Genomic DNA, 16,921 nt, shown 5'->3' with positions numbered 1-16,921 from the left:
GTATATACTATTTGCTAGCCACTGTTCTCAGTACTCAACACACTTTTAATTAAAACTCTAATAGTGTTTTCATTTTACAGGTGAGGAAACCGGGGCACAGAAAGACAAGGAACCTCATTTAAGCTTACACAGTTCTAAAGTGCTTGAGCCGGGTTTCGCACTGATACAACCTAGCCACAGGGGCCACACCCTTAGCCACTGGAGCTGTGCTGTCCAGTAGAACTCATGGAGATGATGAAAACGTTCTAAATCTGTGTTGTACAATACCTGGGCCTTAGCCACAAGTGACTGTTGAGCACCTGGATTGTGAACAGCACAACTGAGCAAAGGCATTTACATTTCATCTAATTTTAGTTTATTCAAATTGAAATGGCCACATGTGACTAGTGTCTACCTTCTTAGACAGCTCAGCCCTAGACTATACTGCCCTCTAGGAAAGTCAAGGTATAGAGTGGGCCAGGAAGAGAAGCTAAGGACATGTAATTGAACAAATTTCTATCACCCAGTGATGAGTGCTGTCAGCGTTTCTCAGGACTATAAGAAAAGATGTTTTTTAAACCAACTGGATTAACATTTCTAACTCAATTTTAGTAGTTTCCATGGTAGTTATTTTATTTTATTTTATTTTTTGATATGGAGTTTTGTTCTTGTTGCCCAGGCTGGAGTGCAATGGCACGATCTCGGCTCATCACAACCCCCGCCTCCCAGGTTCAAGCAATTCTCCTGCCACAGCCTCCCAAGTAGCTGGGACTACAGGCATGTGCCACCATGCCTGGCTAATTTTGTATTTTTAATAGAGACGGGGTTTCTCCATGTTGGTCAGGCTGGTCTCGAACTCCTGACCTTAGGTGATCCACCCACCTCAGCCTCCCAAAGTGCTGGAATTGCAGGCATGAGCCACCGCGCCCGACCTCCGTGGTAGTTTTATATACATTAAAAGTCTGCCATGTGTCCTGCAGAACTCAAAGTTGTGTAATATGTCATAATAAATAAAGTAATAATACTATATTAACTAAAAATAATGACATGCAAATACCAATTAAATTCCTGCCATACACTGCTTTACAGGCAATCGGCTGCTCCTTTTGTGGCTAGAAAGTGCATTCTTCCTAATTCTTTGTACTACATATCTTAAAATGAATACAGTTTAGGTCTCTGCAAATGCTATTTCCGGAGTCATTTTCACATCTATTACACAAATTACTTTCCCTTAGAATACTTCTCTGTGGAAAATTGTCATGATACAGCCAAGGTTCCAACACAGTGTATTTATAGGTTTTTCAGCTTCAAAAACTATCAAATTCTTGGAACAGTTTGATATAGAATAAAATTTCCCTGCCCTTTGATTTCTTTATTTGTTTTATAAAATTTAGGATTTTAGATATGTAGAATGCATGCTCTATTCTTGAATCAAAGTAGAACATGCCCATTATTTAACTTTTAAGGCAAGGGGATTTCTGTTTTTCTTTACTTTCTCTCTGTCTCTCTTTTTTTTTTTTTTTTAAGCAGGGTCTCATTCTGTCGCCCAGACTGGAGAGCAGTAGTGTGATCTTGGCTCACTGCAGCCTCCACCCACTGGGGTCAAGCAATCCCAAGTAGCCGGGACCACAGTCATGCACCACCATGCCTAGCAAATTTTTATATTTTTAGCAGAAATGGGGTTTTGCCAAGTTGCTCAGGCTGGTCTTGAACTGCTGGGCTCCAGGGATCCTCCCATCTCAGCCTCCCAAAGTGCTGAGATTACAGGCCCAAGTTCCCATGCCCCCACCAGATTTCTGCTTTCTTTGGGCATTGTAATACACCAGGACTGGACTCATTGGTGGACAGGATGGCTCATTATCTATTTTATTATATGATTTTGTAGGCTCTGGGACAAAATGTATTACAAAAATTTACAGGAAAGAGGCACACAAAAATATCTCTGGAATGAGTGCATGGATTAATGCTTTCTAATATTCCTAGTTACATGTTGCTTAAATGGAAGAATTTAAAATTTTATCTTACAACAATCCTTACCCTAGGAAAGTGGAGGTACTGTAGCCTCCGCTCGTTGTTACAATGGGGAACTGGGAAAATAACTGAATAATATGTTAATTCCATTCCTTTGGGGACTTCCATTTTGAGATCACTACATTAAGCTACAATCCATCATGGGAATCCATTATGCAGCTTAGAACTCCACTAGACTCCTTGGACATCTAGCTTTGAAGTGTACATAGAAATGAACTTCTCCTAGCTTCTTAGGGAATATAATATCTTAACTTGAATATTTCAAACATAAAAGAATGTTCTCAAAAGTCAAAGACTCTCAAGAGTCAGACAGATTTTTGACTCTTGAAAAGGAGAGTTTAGTTACTTGTCTCTGAGGTATTTGTTTTAGTTACTTGTCTCTGAGATATTTGGTCACCTGCGCCCTGTAATATCATTGTAGAAAGAGAATCGGCAGAATGTGTGTCTGTGTGGAAGGAGATTTATCATAAGGAATTGACCACATGATTATGGAGGCTGATGAGTTCAAAGTCTGTAGCATGGCTGCCGGCAGGCTGCAAGCCCAGGAGAGCCGATGGTGCAGGTAAAGTTGGAAGGTAGACTGCTGGAGAATTCCCTCTTGTTCAGAGAGGCTGGTCTCTTTTTTTCTATTCAGGCCTTCAAGTGATTGAATGGGGCCCACCTCATTATGCAGGGCAATCTGCTTATGAAAAGTTTACCAATTTAAGTCTTATCTCATTCATAAACACCCTCCACATTGACCAATACCATTAACTACTCAGGTAATATAAATGTGAAGAAGCCTTGACTTGTATAAAGCTATATAATTCTGGGATAAATCCAGATATTTTTTTCAGAAAATTGTTGCAATTCGTTCATATTTCTTATTAGCTATTACTTATTAACTGTGCATATTCTAGTTGCTTTAAATGCCTAAAGCCTCATCATTTCAACAGCCTTTCAAGGTAGATGGTATTCCCCTCATTTTTAGTTAAGGACACTGAAGCCTCAAGAGATTATTTGGCCATCAGAGGTAATGAGGATGGAATCCAGAAATTTCAGACTTATAGACCAGTGCTTGTCCAACTGTGTCCTCTCTCTTTACTTTTCTGTCTGTTCATGGCCTAATCATATGGACATCATGGGAATCAATATCTATTTTTACTGTTTTACCTCCCTCTTCAGTTCTATATCCACAGATTTAAAAAATCATAATGTATGGTTCTTCCACCCATTTTTCCTACTAAAAATAGTATTTTTCACATGAAATACTATTTATAAAGAAAAATGGCTTGTTACGGATCAGTTGGGCAGATAATCATCTTGAGAAGGTGACATTTTTCATTCCATGGGGAGTTCAGTAGGCAGGATGATAGATGAAGCTTTCCAATTATTTATCGACATGTTGTATTTAAGAGTAGTAATTTCTAGGTTGCAGAGATGAAGTCCCCTTTCCTAGCGGTCACTTGGAATGGGTGGCATTCAGTATAACAGAAGCCTGAAATAATCAAAAAGGCTTTCTAAATATTCGTTGGGGAGAAAAAAAGTCTTACAAATACTATATTTTAATATTTAGTATTATCTCTGCTCCTGTAAGTATTTTCAGTTTCAGAGCTCTACTTTCTGACCCAACTAAATATTTTTGATACTTCAGAAATTAACATTGTTGAAATTATGGCTGACAGTTTCTGCAGGAATAATAGAATTCTTGCTATTAATCATTTAAGGTAACAAGAAATATCATGGCATTTGGAACTATTGTGTGCCATTTAAAAATACTTGCATGAAGATAATACATTTTCTCTAAATGTAAGTGAGGACTTTGTCCCCTCATTTCCCCCGCCAGCACTCAGGCACAGCAAAAAATAGCGCTACCCAATCTGTTGACTGCACCAGATTGTCCTAGGTTCTTTTGAGAGTAAAGTTAAATGTAAAAACTCCCCCAAAGCTACTTTTTTCCACTTTTGAAGCACATTTCAATAACCAGACATCATCTTGCAATTCCTTTCCTGGAAAGTCATGGTTAAGCCTGGAATATTTAAAGTTTGTTGAAAGTTGGAAATAATTCACAAGTATTATATTCTTATTTTCACATTTCAAAATTATATCTAGTTGTATAGAACATATTATGTGCTTGGAATGTCTTGTCTTAGAATGTCTTGTCTTAGGCACTTTTGTAATTATTTTAATTAATAAAGCCATTAAAATAATGTAAAAAAATTGAATAAAAATAAACATCTATTATGTCTCATTGAGACTCTGTTAGACCCATAGCTAATATAGTTTTATTTATTCGTTTCTAATGATGTAATTACACATCTGCATTTGGATGGGCCATAGAGTTCTTAAAATATCACAATAGAGTAGAAAGAAATATATTAACTTTGTCAAAGTGTATATAATCTTTTTTCCCTTTATATTCATTACAAAATGAATTGCTTTCTTAATGGAGAACTTTGTGTGCTTTTAGGATTTTTTGAGGGTGTCCTTACTTTATTTTCTTTACAAAAATGTTTGTGATCCATTGGTGTTTATACATTGTCTGATTACTGAGAACTTTATCTTTCTTCACTCATGAATTTGTAAAATTTATTGAAAATATGTGGTGAGAACTCGTAAGGCTACAGTGTTTATTTTCTATTTGGTTTCATGACTTGTCATCCAAACAACTTAGTGCAGATATCAGACAATTTTTAAACAAGTTGTTGGCAATACCATCTATTCAAGGAATGTACTAAATGTGAAGAATGAACAAGTACTGTAAAGCCTGTCGGTTCAGCTTTATCTTTTCATGAGTTTAAAATCAAACTTCTGAGGACTCTGAAAGTATCAGCCAAAGACAACCTCATTTATTTACTGGTTTGAAGGAATCTTTACGAAAGTTAGCTCTTGATAAGAAGATGCAAGGAGTATTAGCTATGGTTCAGCTTAACAGCCCTTGATTATTTAGTTTCTTAGATAAAAAAATCAAACAAACTCATATTTGTTTTACATAAAATACATGCCAAACACAGTTAATGATAATTTTAAGATGTAATGTAAAATTTATATTACTTTGACTTTTGGCCAGGTGTTGTGGTTAAGGTCTGTAATCCTAGCACTTTGGGAGGCTGAGGCAGGAGGATCACTTGCGGTTAAGAGTTCAAAGCCAGGAGTTCAAGACTAGCCTGGGCAACACAGCCATGAGACCCTGTCTCTCCCAACAACAAAAATAAACAAACTTGACTTTTAGTGAAAAAACTTTCCCAATTATTAAAAAAGATTATACATATTTTCATTGTAAATAAATGAGAAATTACATAAAAACATAAAAAGAACATTAAAATTACTTCTTATCACACTACCCATTGATAACTCCTTTTAATATTTCTGAGTATTTCTTTTAAAAATATTTTGTGAAAGTTTAAGTTAGCTACTCATTTTAGAAGCTTTTTCTTGATTTCCTAGCTGTATGGAAGGGAGTTCAGCTGTGGGAAGACAGATATCCAAATCTACCTCATCCCTCCACCCCATCCCCCCAACACACACACACACACACACTTACCACCAAATGCAGCCTTGTTGGTAGAATAAGAAAAGTATCTCATCTTTATCAGGAAATTATCGCTTGTTTTCAAGGATCTATGGCATATTAATGATTGCTCTTTGCTCAATCTAGTAACAATTGGTAGTAAGTTAGTATTAACATTATTATTTTACTGCGTGGGGGCATGAGTCCATAGCATAACTTTGTGGCCAATGTTTCAGGATTCCTGCAAAAGGAAAAGACAGAATCACAATTATAATTCTTCTCACTTCCAGTTAGCATTTTCTGATTTCTTATGTGGTTGTATTAACCCATATGATATATTTGTGTTTTTGAGTTATAATAATTATATAAAGTTTGATAGATTGATCATAATTTTAGAGTTCAAATATTCAAAAGTCAAACAATGTAAACGAGGTAGAATCAGATGTGGCATCTTAGTTTGGACTGCTGTAACATACGATAGTCTGTGGGGCTTAAACAACTTAAAAGACTGGATGCTGGGAGTCCAAAATCAGGGTGTGAGCATGGTGGGGTTCTTGGTGAGGACCCTCCTCCCGGCCCACAGATGGCCATCTTCCCATTGTATTCTTCTATGAAGGAAAGAAAAATCATTTCTCTCATGTCTTTTCTTACGGAAACTAATTCCATTTATGAGAGCTCCACCCTCATGACCTAATTACCTCCCAAAGGTCTCACCTCTTAATACCATCACTTTGAGGGTTAGGATTTCAACATGTGAACTTTCAGGGAGACACATCCTGTCTATAACATGAGGGTATCATAATATTGGAGCAAAAATCACAAAAACATGTCCTCTCTGTAGCACTTATTAAGCTGCAAGTAATATCTTCAGGTGTCCTCTGCATTTACTAACTCTGAAATGGGATGTGTTTGGAAAACACGTCGCTATCGCTATTGCTATTGCTATTGCTATTGCTATTGCTATTGCTATTGCTATTGCTATTGCTAGGTGCTATGTTGACATAGAGTGTTGCATAGAAAAAGAGTAGGTCTTTGTTCGTTCATTCATCTTTTTATACATATATGAATGCATGCATACATTCAGTAATTATCAAGTGCCTACTGTGTTCTAGGTATTTTGCTAAAAAATCTAGAATATGATGAGGAAATTGAGAATACAATATTTTCATATTTTCTTTGAAAAAAGTAGTGGGGAGAGAATATAATGTACTTGAAAAATATACTCAGCCCTCAGTAGTAATATTGATTGTGCAATTAAAATGTCAGGTGTCTTTGGTTAAATTATTTGTATTTTTTTATTTTAGCTGAGTGATCATAGTTCCTGCTCTATTAGCCATTCATCTGGAGAAACAAATGAGGTCATGCATGCAAGAGCATTTGCAGAATACAAATTACAACACAAATGCTCATTATTATCAGGAATAATTTAAAAATGCATGTGGGATTTATGATGTGCTTTTATAATACTTTATCCTGAAGACATCATTTTTGAGTTCTTCAGACTTAAGAAATATTATTCTTAAGAATATTAGACTTAAGAAATATTATTCTTAAGAATATTAGACTTAAGAAATATTATTCTTAAGAATATTAGACTTAAGAAATATTATTCTTAAGAATATTAGACTTAAGAAATATTATTAAGATAGTGTCTTTAAATGACTTTCTTCAGTCGAAGTTTTCCCTCTAGTGGTTGCTGTGGAAATCACATGAAGATTTTCTAATGCTAAATGTTCAAATGGAAAATAAACCCATAAGAATTGAAAAACGAATAGCCAGAATTATTGAGGAAATTCTAGATAGTTTTTTTTTTTAAGACTCTGCAGTTGGATTTTAAAATTATATAACAGCACTCAGTTTCTGAAAATTAGAAAGAAAATTATTTGGTCCTTTTATGGCATCAAACGGATTTTAATGAAGCTGATGATTAATATATCTAGGCTTGAAGAAAGCAATAGAAAAGCCACACACACTCCATTTCATCCTATAAATGAAGCATTTTCAAATGCAGGCTCTTAAATGATTTTGCTTTCTTTTCTGATCTGGCTTCCAGTATAGCAGTAATCTCCAGTTTTGGCTTCCTCTCAGGAAGTTGAGCAGAAGTTCTGCGTGAATAAGCATATTTTGGTTTTTCTTAAAGGCACCTTTCTTATAAATCACTCCCCAAAACAGAAACACTTAAATTTGATGGTAGGATAAAGGCATTTTAAAAATCCAAGCCCTAGAACACTCTACCAGGCCCCGATTGTCTGTCCTTTGCCCACCTCTGTAGCCTGGCATCCTCCTGCCCTGCCTTTGCCCACAGTGCTTGGGCTGCTGCCATCTTTATCCCTCGGACACTCCACAGCTGTGCTTGTGGTTCCCTGTTCTTGACATGCTCTGCCTCACATCGCTGGCTTCTATGGGCCACCTGCCTCAAAAAGGTCTTCCTGACCCACCTAGGAAAGTAGGCGTTGACAGTTCATCTTCATCACATCACCCATTTATTTACTCCAGAACTCTTACCATCATCTAAATAGTGTAATTTATTTTCTACTAGTTTTTGTCTGTATCCCTCAAAAGAATGAAAGCTACATGAGACAGAGACTTATGCGTCTTTTCATGATTGTGAACCAGACCCTAGAACAGTGCTTCACACAAGGCAGGTGCTTGATATTGGTTGACACAATGAATAAATGAATAGAAGATGATAGTAACATTAACTAATTGGTGTTATTTGTTTAAAAATTTTCCTGAAACACTAAGTTCTTTTTAGTGCCTTGTCTTAGTTGATACTTAATTTGTAATCTTTGAAGTAATTTAACTTCCTCATTAACTTTACATTCCAATGAAGTTTAATTTTTTTAATTTTTATAAATTTATAGATGTTTTTATAGATTTAGAGGGTACAAGTACTGTTTTGTTACATGGATATACTGCATAGTATTTAACTATCATCCAAATAGCGTACATTACACATTTAGTCTTCTGAATCTCCAATGTCTATTATTTCACTCTCTATGTCCATTACTTATACATGGGAACTAAGTAATATGCACCTGTATTACTTAGTTATAAGTAATATGCACCGTATTACTGAGTTGTAAGTAATATGTACCCGTATTACTTATAGGTAATATGTACCCGTATTACTTATAGGTAATATGTACCCGTATTACTTATAAGTAATACGTACCCGTATTACCTATAAGTAATATGTACCTGTATTACTTAGTTACAAGTAATATGTATGCATATTAGTTAGTTATAAGTAATATAACTTACAAGTAATATAAGTTATATTACTTACAACTTATATATTATAACTTATATTACTTATAAGTGATATTACTTGCAACTTATATAACGTATTTCTTATAAGTTATATTACTTATACCTAAGTAATAGGGGTGCATATTACTTATAACTAAGTAATAGGGGTGCATATTACTTAGTTCCCACATATAAGTGATACCATGTGGTATTTCTTTCTGTTTCAGATAGGGTTTTAAAAAGTTTTACAATTCTTTACAGAGAAACTCTACTATAGAAACACTAAATTAAATATTTGTTTGTACTAAACAAGAACGTGATGCTTGTTCATCTTCTTTAACAAATTCAATTAGATTATAGAGCTTATTTAGTGATATGTTCACTTTCTTATATCTGTACAGTAAGAAGTTATTCCAGAAATTAAAGTTGTTTTTCTGAAATGTATATTGTTTCATTTTGCTCTGTGTTCCATAATGAGATAATTGCTGTTCACACTCACATACTTGGCTTCATCACAGTCTTTTCTAGCCTCAATGAATAATTTTTTTTTTAAAAAAAGTACCCTTTTCTCAAAAGGCTTACTTTTTAAACCTTTAATCAGGTTTTTATTGATCGTCTCCTTTGAAACTGCTCTAATTATTTCTCATACCACTTGATGGTTTGGGGACCAAAAAAAAAAAAAAAAAAAAATTGTACGTGAAGCCTAAGGATTCAAGGTCTCTAAAACTGAGACTTCTGTATTTATGTCTGTTGAAGACTGCAGTGGGTAAAGCCCACAAAACGCATTATTAGGAATGGTGTTGCGCTGGTTTCCTTTGTATTCACGTCTGTTGCCTGCTAATGTGAATTTGTCATCCATGCCACTAAGAGTCAAGCAGTTTTGCTGAAAATTTGTGGCCAAAAGGCAAAAGCCAGAAACTGTAGATTTCTTACTTGAGTGTTCTGCTCCGTCATTTTCTTCATACAGCCCTATGAAAATGAGGGAGATGTGCATAGGCTGTAATAATATTCCCCTGGTAATATTGTTAAGAACTGTATGCTCTCCAAATGTGATAATAATCTGTCTGTTCTGCGTTGTACATGTGTCTGTATGTTCAAGGAATAATGTATTTCAATCTATTGTAAATGAGTGATAAGAATTGGAATAAAAATCAGTATGCATTTTATAGATAGTTCTGTTTATTACAAAGACTTAAAAAGAAAGATGAAACACAGCTTATCCCTGACTTACTCGGGCTTTTTCCTTTTGCACTCATGCTTTCCTGCTCTCGTTACCATAGTTACTGGTTTAATCATGATGCACAGAACAATTTCTAATTACAGTATATGCCAGCACAAAAATTAATTCTTTGCATATCTTGGGCCACAAACAGCTTGTAGCTTGTTTTTGGCACTTTATTACCACATATAATGAAAAAGACATTGGTACATAATTTTAAATCTATTGTGGTCTGCTACTTGTTATTGAAATGAAAATAAGCTTCTAGAAATGGTTAAATTTCTGAACACTACTCTCAAGACTAAACCAGGAAGAAGTCAAATCCCTGAATAGACCAATAACAAGTTCTGAAATTGAGGCAGTAATTAATAGCCTGCCAACCAAAAAAAGCCCAGGACCAGATGGATTCATATCCACATTCTACCAGAGGTACAAAGAGGAGCTGGTACCATTCTTTCTAAAACTATTCCAAACAATAGAAAAAGAGGGACTCCTGTCTAACTCATTTTATGAGACCAGCATCATCCTCATACCAAAACCTGGCAGAAACACAACAAAGAAAGAAAATTTCAGGCCAATATCCCTGATGAACATCTATGTGAAAATCCTCAATAAAATACTGGCAAATCGAATCCAGCAGCACATCAAAAAGCTTATCCACCACAATCATGTTGGCTTCATCCCTGGGATGTAAGGCTGGTTCAACATATGCAGAGCAATACACGTCATCCATCACATAAACAGAACCAATGACAAAAACCACATGATTATCTCAATGGATGCAGAAAAGGCCTTGGATAAAATTCAACATCTCTTCATGCTAAAAACTTTGAATAAACTAGGTGCTGATGGAATGTATCTCAAAATAGTAAGAGCTACTTATGACAAACTCACAGCCAATATCATTCTGAATGAGCAAAAGCTGGAAGCATTCCTTTGAAAACCGGCACAAGACAACCATACCCTCTCTCACCACTCCTATTCAACATAGTATTGGAAGTTCTGGCCAGGACAATCAGGTAAGAGAAAGAAATAAGAGGTATTCAAATAGGAAGAGAGGAAGTCAAATTGTCTCTGTTTGCAGATGACATGATTGTATATTTAGAAAACCCCATTGTCTCAGCCCCAAATCTCCTTAAGCTGATAAGCAGCTTCAGCAGTCTCAGGATACAAAATCAATGTACAAAAATCACAAGCATTCCTATACACCAAGAACAGACGAACAGAGAGCCAAATCATGAGTGAACTCCCATTCACAATTGCTACAAAGAGAATAAAATACCTAGGAATCCAACTTACAAAGGATGTGAAGAAGCTCTTCAAGGAGAACTACAAACCACTGCTCAAGGAAATAAGAGAGGACACAAACAAATGGAAAAACACTGCATGTTCACGGACAGGAAGAATCTATATCGTGAAAATGGCCAAACTGCCCAAAGTAATTTATAGATTCAAAGCTATCCCCATCAAGCTACCATTAACTTTCTTCACAGAATTAGGAAAAAACTACTTTAAATTTCATATAGAACCAAAAAAAGAGCCTGTAGAGCCAAGACAATCCTAAGCAAAAAGATCAAAGCTGGAGGCATCAAGCTACCTGACTTCAAAGTACATTACAAGGCTACAGTAACCAAAACAGCATGGTACTGGTACCAAAACAGAGATATAGACCAATGGAATAGAACAGAGTCCTCAGAAATAATGCCACACTTCTACAACCATCTGATCTTTGAAAAACCTGAAAAAAAAAAACAAAAAAACAAGTAATGGGGAGTGGATTCCCTATTTAATAAATGGTGTTGGGAAAACTGGCTAGCCATATGCAGAAAACTGAAACTGTACCCCTTCCTTACACCTTATACAAAAATTAACTGAAGATGGATTAAAGAGTTAGACATAAGACCTAAAACCACAAGAACTCTAGAAGAAAATCTAGGCAATACCATTCAGGACATAGGCATGGGCAAAGACTTCATTACTAAAACACCAAAAGCCATGGCAACAAAAGCCAAAATTGGCAAATGGGAGCTAATTAAACTAAAGAGCTTCTGCACAGCAAAAGAAACTACCATCAGAGTGAACACGCAACCTACAAAATGGGAGAAAATTTTTGCAATCTCTCCATCTGACAAAGGGCTAATATCCAGAATCTACAATGAACTCAAACAAATTTACAAGAAAAAAAAAATCCCATCAAAAAGTGGGCAAAGGATATGAACAGAGACTTCTCAAAAGAAGACATTTATGTGGCCAACAAACATATTTAAAAAAGCTCATCATCACTGTCATTAGAGAAATGCAAATCAAAACCACAATGAGATACCATCTCATGCCAGTTAGAATGGCAATCATTAAAAAGTCAGGTAACAACAGTTACTGGAGAAGATATGGAGAAATAGAAACACTTTTACACTGTTTTTGGGAGGGTAAATTAGTTCAACCATTGTCGAAGACAGTGTGGCAATTCAGAAATATTGTTTGACCCAGAAATCCCATTTCTGGGGATATACCCGAAGGATTGTAAATCATTCTCCTATAAAGACACATGCACACGTATGTTTATTGCAGCACTGTTCACAATAGCAAAGACTTGGAACCAACCCAAATGCCCATCAATGATAGACTGGATAAAGAAAATAGGCATATGTACACCATGGAATACTATGCAGCCATAAAAAAGATGAGTTCATGTCCTTTGCAGGGACATGGATGAAACCATCATTCTCGGCAAACTAACACAGGAACAGAAAACCAAACACTGCATGTTCTCACTCATAAGGGGGAGTTGAACAATGAGAACACATGGACACAGAAAGGGGAACATTACACACCGGGGCCTGTTGGGGGAGGGGAAGGGGTTAGGGGAGGAATAGCATTTGGAGAAATACCTAATGTAGATGACAGGCTGATGAGTGCAGCAAACCACCACGGCACATGTATACCTATGTAACCTGCATGTTCTACACATGTATCACAGAACTTAAAGTATAATTTTTTTTTTTTTGAGACGGAGTCTTGCTCTGTCACTCAGGCTGGAGTGCAGTGGCACAATCTCGGCTCACTGCAACCTCTGCCTCCCAGATTCATGCCATTCTCCCGCCTTAGCCTCCGGAGTAGCTGGGACTACAGGCGCCTGCCGCCACCACACCCGGCTAAATTTTTGTATTTTTAGTAGAGACGGGGTTTCACTGTGTTAGCCAGGATGGTCTCGATCTCCTGACCTGTGATCTGCCCGCCTCTGCCTCCTAAAGTGCTGAGATTACAGGGTTGAGCCACCGCGCCCGGCCTAAAGTATAACTTTATAAAAAAAGAAAATAAGCTTCTAAAGTGTATTGATGTTAAAATAACTAATAAAATTTTTTTGAAAGATGCTTATTACAAGTGAGACGTCACTAATATTATCCCTAACATATTAATTAATATGCATTTACCAATTTTTTTCTCTCAGACAACATTATTAAAATGATGTTCATTGTTTAGAAACCAAAATTATTAGATTGCTGTGACTAAGCAGTTGAGCCAGAAACCAGTATTTGAGCACTCATATTTTCCAAACTTTGGGTAACATAAACATTAAAATTCCCTGTGTTGAAAGTTTGAAGAATCTTGTATATCACTTAGTAAAAAACAGCATTTCTTAATGTTTGTTAAGCTCCTGTATGCCAGGGACACTAGCAATTTCTCCCAACATCCTGCCATGAAATGGAGGACCAGCCAGAATTAAATCTGGCTTTTTAGCTAGTATTCCAGTAATCCTAACTTAACTGTGCCAACCTAGTTAAAGAAGATATAGCCGGGTGCAGTGGCTCATGACTGTAATCCCAGCACTTTGGGAGGCTGAGGCTGGCAGATCACAAGGTCAAGAGTTCGAGACTAGCCTGGCCAATATGGTGAAACCCCGTCTCTACTAAGAATACAAAAATTAGCCGGGCGTGGTGGCATGTGCCTGTAATCCCATCTACTCGGGAGGCTGAGGCAGGAGAATCGCTTGAATCTAGGAGGCGGAGGTTGTAGTGAGCCAAGATCACACCACTGCACTCTCTCGCCTTGGACTCCATCTCGGGGAGGCAGGGGGGGAAGAAATAAAGAAGATATAAAAAATGTTATAGGTATTTCTATTCACTTTTACTATAATTTCATAGCTGAGCAGCTGTTATAAATGAAATATCAAAAAAATTGTTATCAACAGTAGAACTTTTAGAGTATTAGAACTTTTTTTTTTTTTTTTTTTTTTTTTTGAGACGGAGTCTCGCTCTGTTGCCCAGGCTGGAGTGCAGTGGCGCAATCTCGGCTCACTGCAAGCTCCGCCTCCCGGGTTCACGCCATTCTCCTGCCTCAGCCTCTCCGAGTAGCTGGGACTACAGGCGCCCACCACCACGCCCGGCTAATTTTTTTGTATTTTTAGTAGAGACGGAATTTCACCGTGGTCTCGATCTCCTGACCTCGTGATCTGCCCGCCTCAGCCTCCCAAAGTGCTGGGATTACAAGCGTGAGCCACCGCGCCCAGCCGAGTATTAGAACTTTTTAAACTTTTCTTTGCATTTTGATTAATATGATAGTGCTGTTATTACTACTCTTAAATAAAACATATTTTTACTACCTTTCTGCCTAAGTAAAATGTTTGATAATAAACTAAAAAATGCATTATTTTTCTCATAAAATTACGGTATAACACTTCCCAAACCTATAGGTAAAAGTTTTCTGTGAGGCTGTTAAAAGTAATTTATATTGTAGATTGTTGTGATGCTGCTCCCAAACATATCTGAATCACATTTACGTTGGCTAACATGAGAAGATACACACATTTTCAAAAAGAATCAATGTACGGTGCTTTTATGACTCCTCTGATTCCAAGTCACCTTACCTATTTTATTATTGCTAGTCTACCAGGCATTTTTTAATTTCATTGGTAAAACCAGTCCTGATACAAAATATATTTGTGTTATAAAATAATAAATGAACTAGTTCATCACTATTTAATCACTATTTATGTTGCTCTGTTTCTTCCTTAACTGGTACAGATCTTCATGGCGTGTATGCATTTTCTCAGAAATATTATATGTAGTCTGGAACCAGGTGCTATGGTTATATTTGTGCTTATGGAAAAATTTATGATTGCCAAACTACAAGTTTTTTTTCTGCTTGTTAAGAGTGAAGCAGATAAATGTAAAACAAAAAATTGAAAAATTTCCTGCTATAAGGACTTAACTTTTTCTTGTTGCTTCTGTTGAAAGTCATCATACCCTAGTTCTAGGTTACCATATACATCCATTTGTATGTAGTTTATTACAAAATACATTTTAACTTCCAGCTGAATTTTCTTCTGACTTTTTCTGTCTGGTAGGCTTATATTACAGTTAATGGACACATATAATGGTTATATTATGTTGTTAACTGAAACGTCTATAAAATTAGTGAACTATTTAATTGCCATTTAAATTGGTGAAGAGTGGCCTCTCTTTAATTGGGGAAGATGTATTTATTGGCTTTTTATTTAATACTTCTAACTTGTCTGGCAGCAAATGTAAATCAGCCAGGAAAGCATAATTTCTATTAAATGTAGCTGTACTGCTTTAAGAGATACAAAACTCTCTTAATTCAGATAACAGATTTTACATCAGGAAGTGTACAGATTACTAAATTATTCACAATTCTAAATACTCTAGGAATGAAATTGTAGACAAAGATTTGAAGAGTGCTACATGAGCTTGCCTATTGTTTTACCCCCTCAGGGCTCTTTGGCCCTGCAGCAGCTGAGAAGTATTTATTGTATTTGCTGGAATGATACTGGGTCTTCCTTGCATTCATTCTGAATTCTAACTCTAGTCCAGAGGTGTGATCGATATAATTTAGACTTCTATGCAGATACCCTTAACTGGCGATTATAAACAGGATTCACATCTTTAGGTATGGCATATTTCAAACCATTTTTCACCCTTTTTTATTTATATTTAGTATTATTCCTTTGGTAGCATTTAAATTATAGAATGAGTTAAGGAAAAGATTGATTATGGATTTTGGCAAAAGCTGTAACACTGGTGAAAGCTTAGAATGTAATTTGTTTCTAAAATCACAGTTGACTTTAGTCTTTTTCGCCTTTCTTATTGATACATAATATTTTACATATTTATGAGGTACATGTGTTTGTTCCATGCATAGAATGTGTAATGATAAAGCCAGTAAAGCCAGGGTACTTGGAATATCTATCACCTTGAGTATTTGTCTTTTTTTTTTTTTTTTTACTTTCTAAAAATTTTTATTTTACTTTAAGTATCTGACAAATGTCTAATATCCAGAATCAACATTCTGTTATTATGTATCCTTACATAATTAAGGATTATGTACAAGAAATAAACAAATTTACAAGAAATAAACAAATTTACAAGAAAAAAACAACACCACCAAAAAGTGGGTGAAGGATATAACAGACACTTCTCAAAAGAAGGCATTTATGTGGCCAACAAAGATATTTTAAAAAGCTCATCATCACTGGTCGTTAGAGAAATGCAAATCAAAACCACAGTGAGATACCATCTCACGCCAGTTAGAATGGCAATCATTAAAAAGTCAGGAGATAACAGATGCTGGCGAGGCCGTGGAGAAATAGGAATGCTTTTACACTGTTGGTGGGACTGTAAATTAATTCAACCATTGTGGAAGACAGTGCAGCAATTCCTCAAGGATCTAGAACTAGAAATACCATTTGACTCAGCAATCCCATTATGGAGTATTTGTTATTTCTATGTGTTGGGAATATTTCAAATCCTCTCTTTTAGTTACTTTGACATGTACAAAATATTATTGCTATGTATAGTCACCCTATTCTGCTATCAAACATTACAACTTATTTCTTCTTTTTATGTTTGTACCTATTGACCAATGTCAAAATCATTTTAATAATGTAATAAATTATTTATCTAAAAAATATTGAGAGTGAGCCTAAGATATAG

General features: G+C 35.8%; 1 protein-coding gene across 1 annotated transcript in view; it reads left to right on the top strand.

Annotated features, from left to right (window-relative positions):
• GPM6A (glycoprotein M6A) overlaps positions 1-16,921 on the top strand; it is a 383,459-nt gene that overhangs the window by 48,575 nt on the left and 317,963 nt on the right. The window lies entirely within an intron of this gene.

This window comes from Symphalangus syndactylus, chromosome 4, assembly GCF_028878055.3.
Source record: "Symphalangus syndactylus isolate Jambi chromosome 4, NHGRI_mSymSyn1-v2.1_pri, whole genome shotgun sequence".
Taxonomy (NCBI): Eukaryota; Metazoa; Chordata; class Mammalia; order Primates; family Hylobatidae; genus Symphalangus; species Symphalangus syndactylus.
The sequence above is the reverse complement of the archived record's forward strand: the minus strand, read 5'-3'. Positions and strand labels throughout refer to the sequence as shown.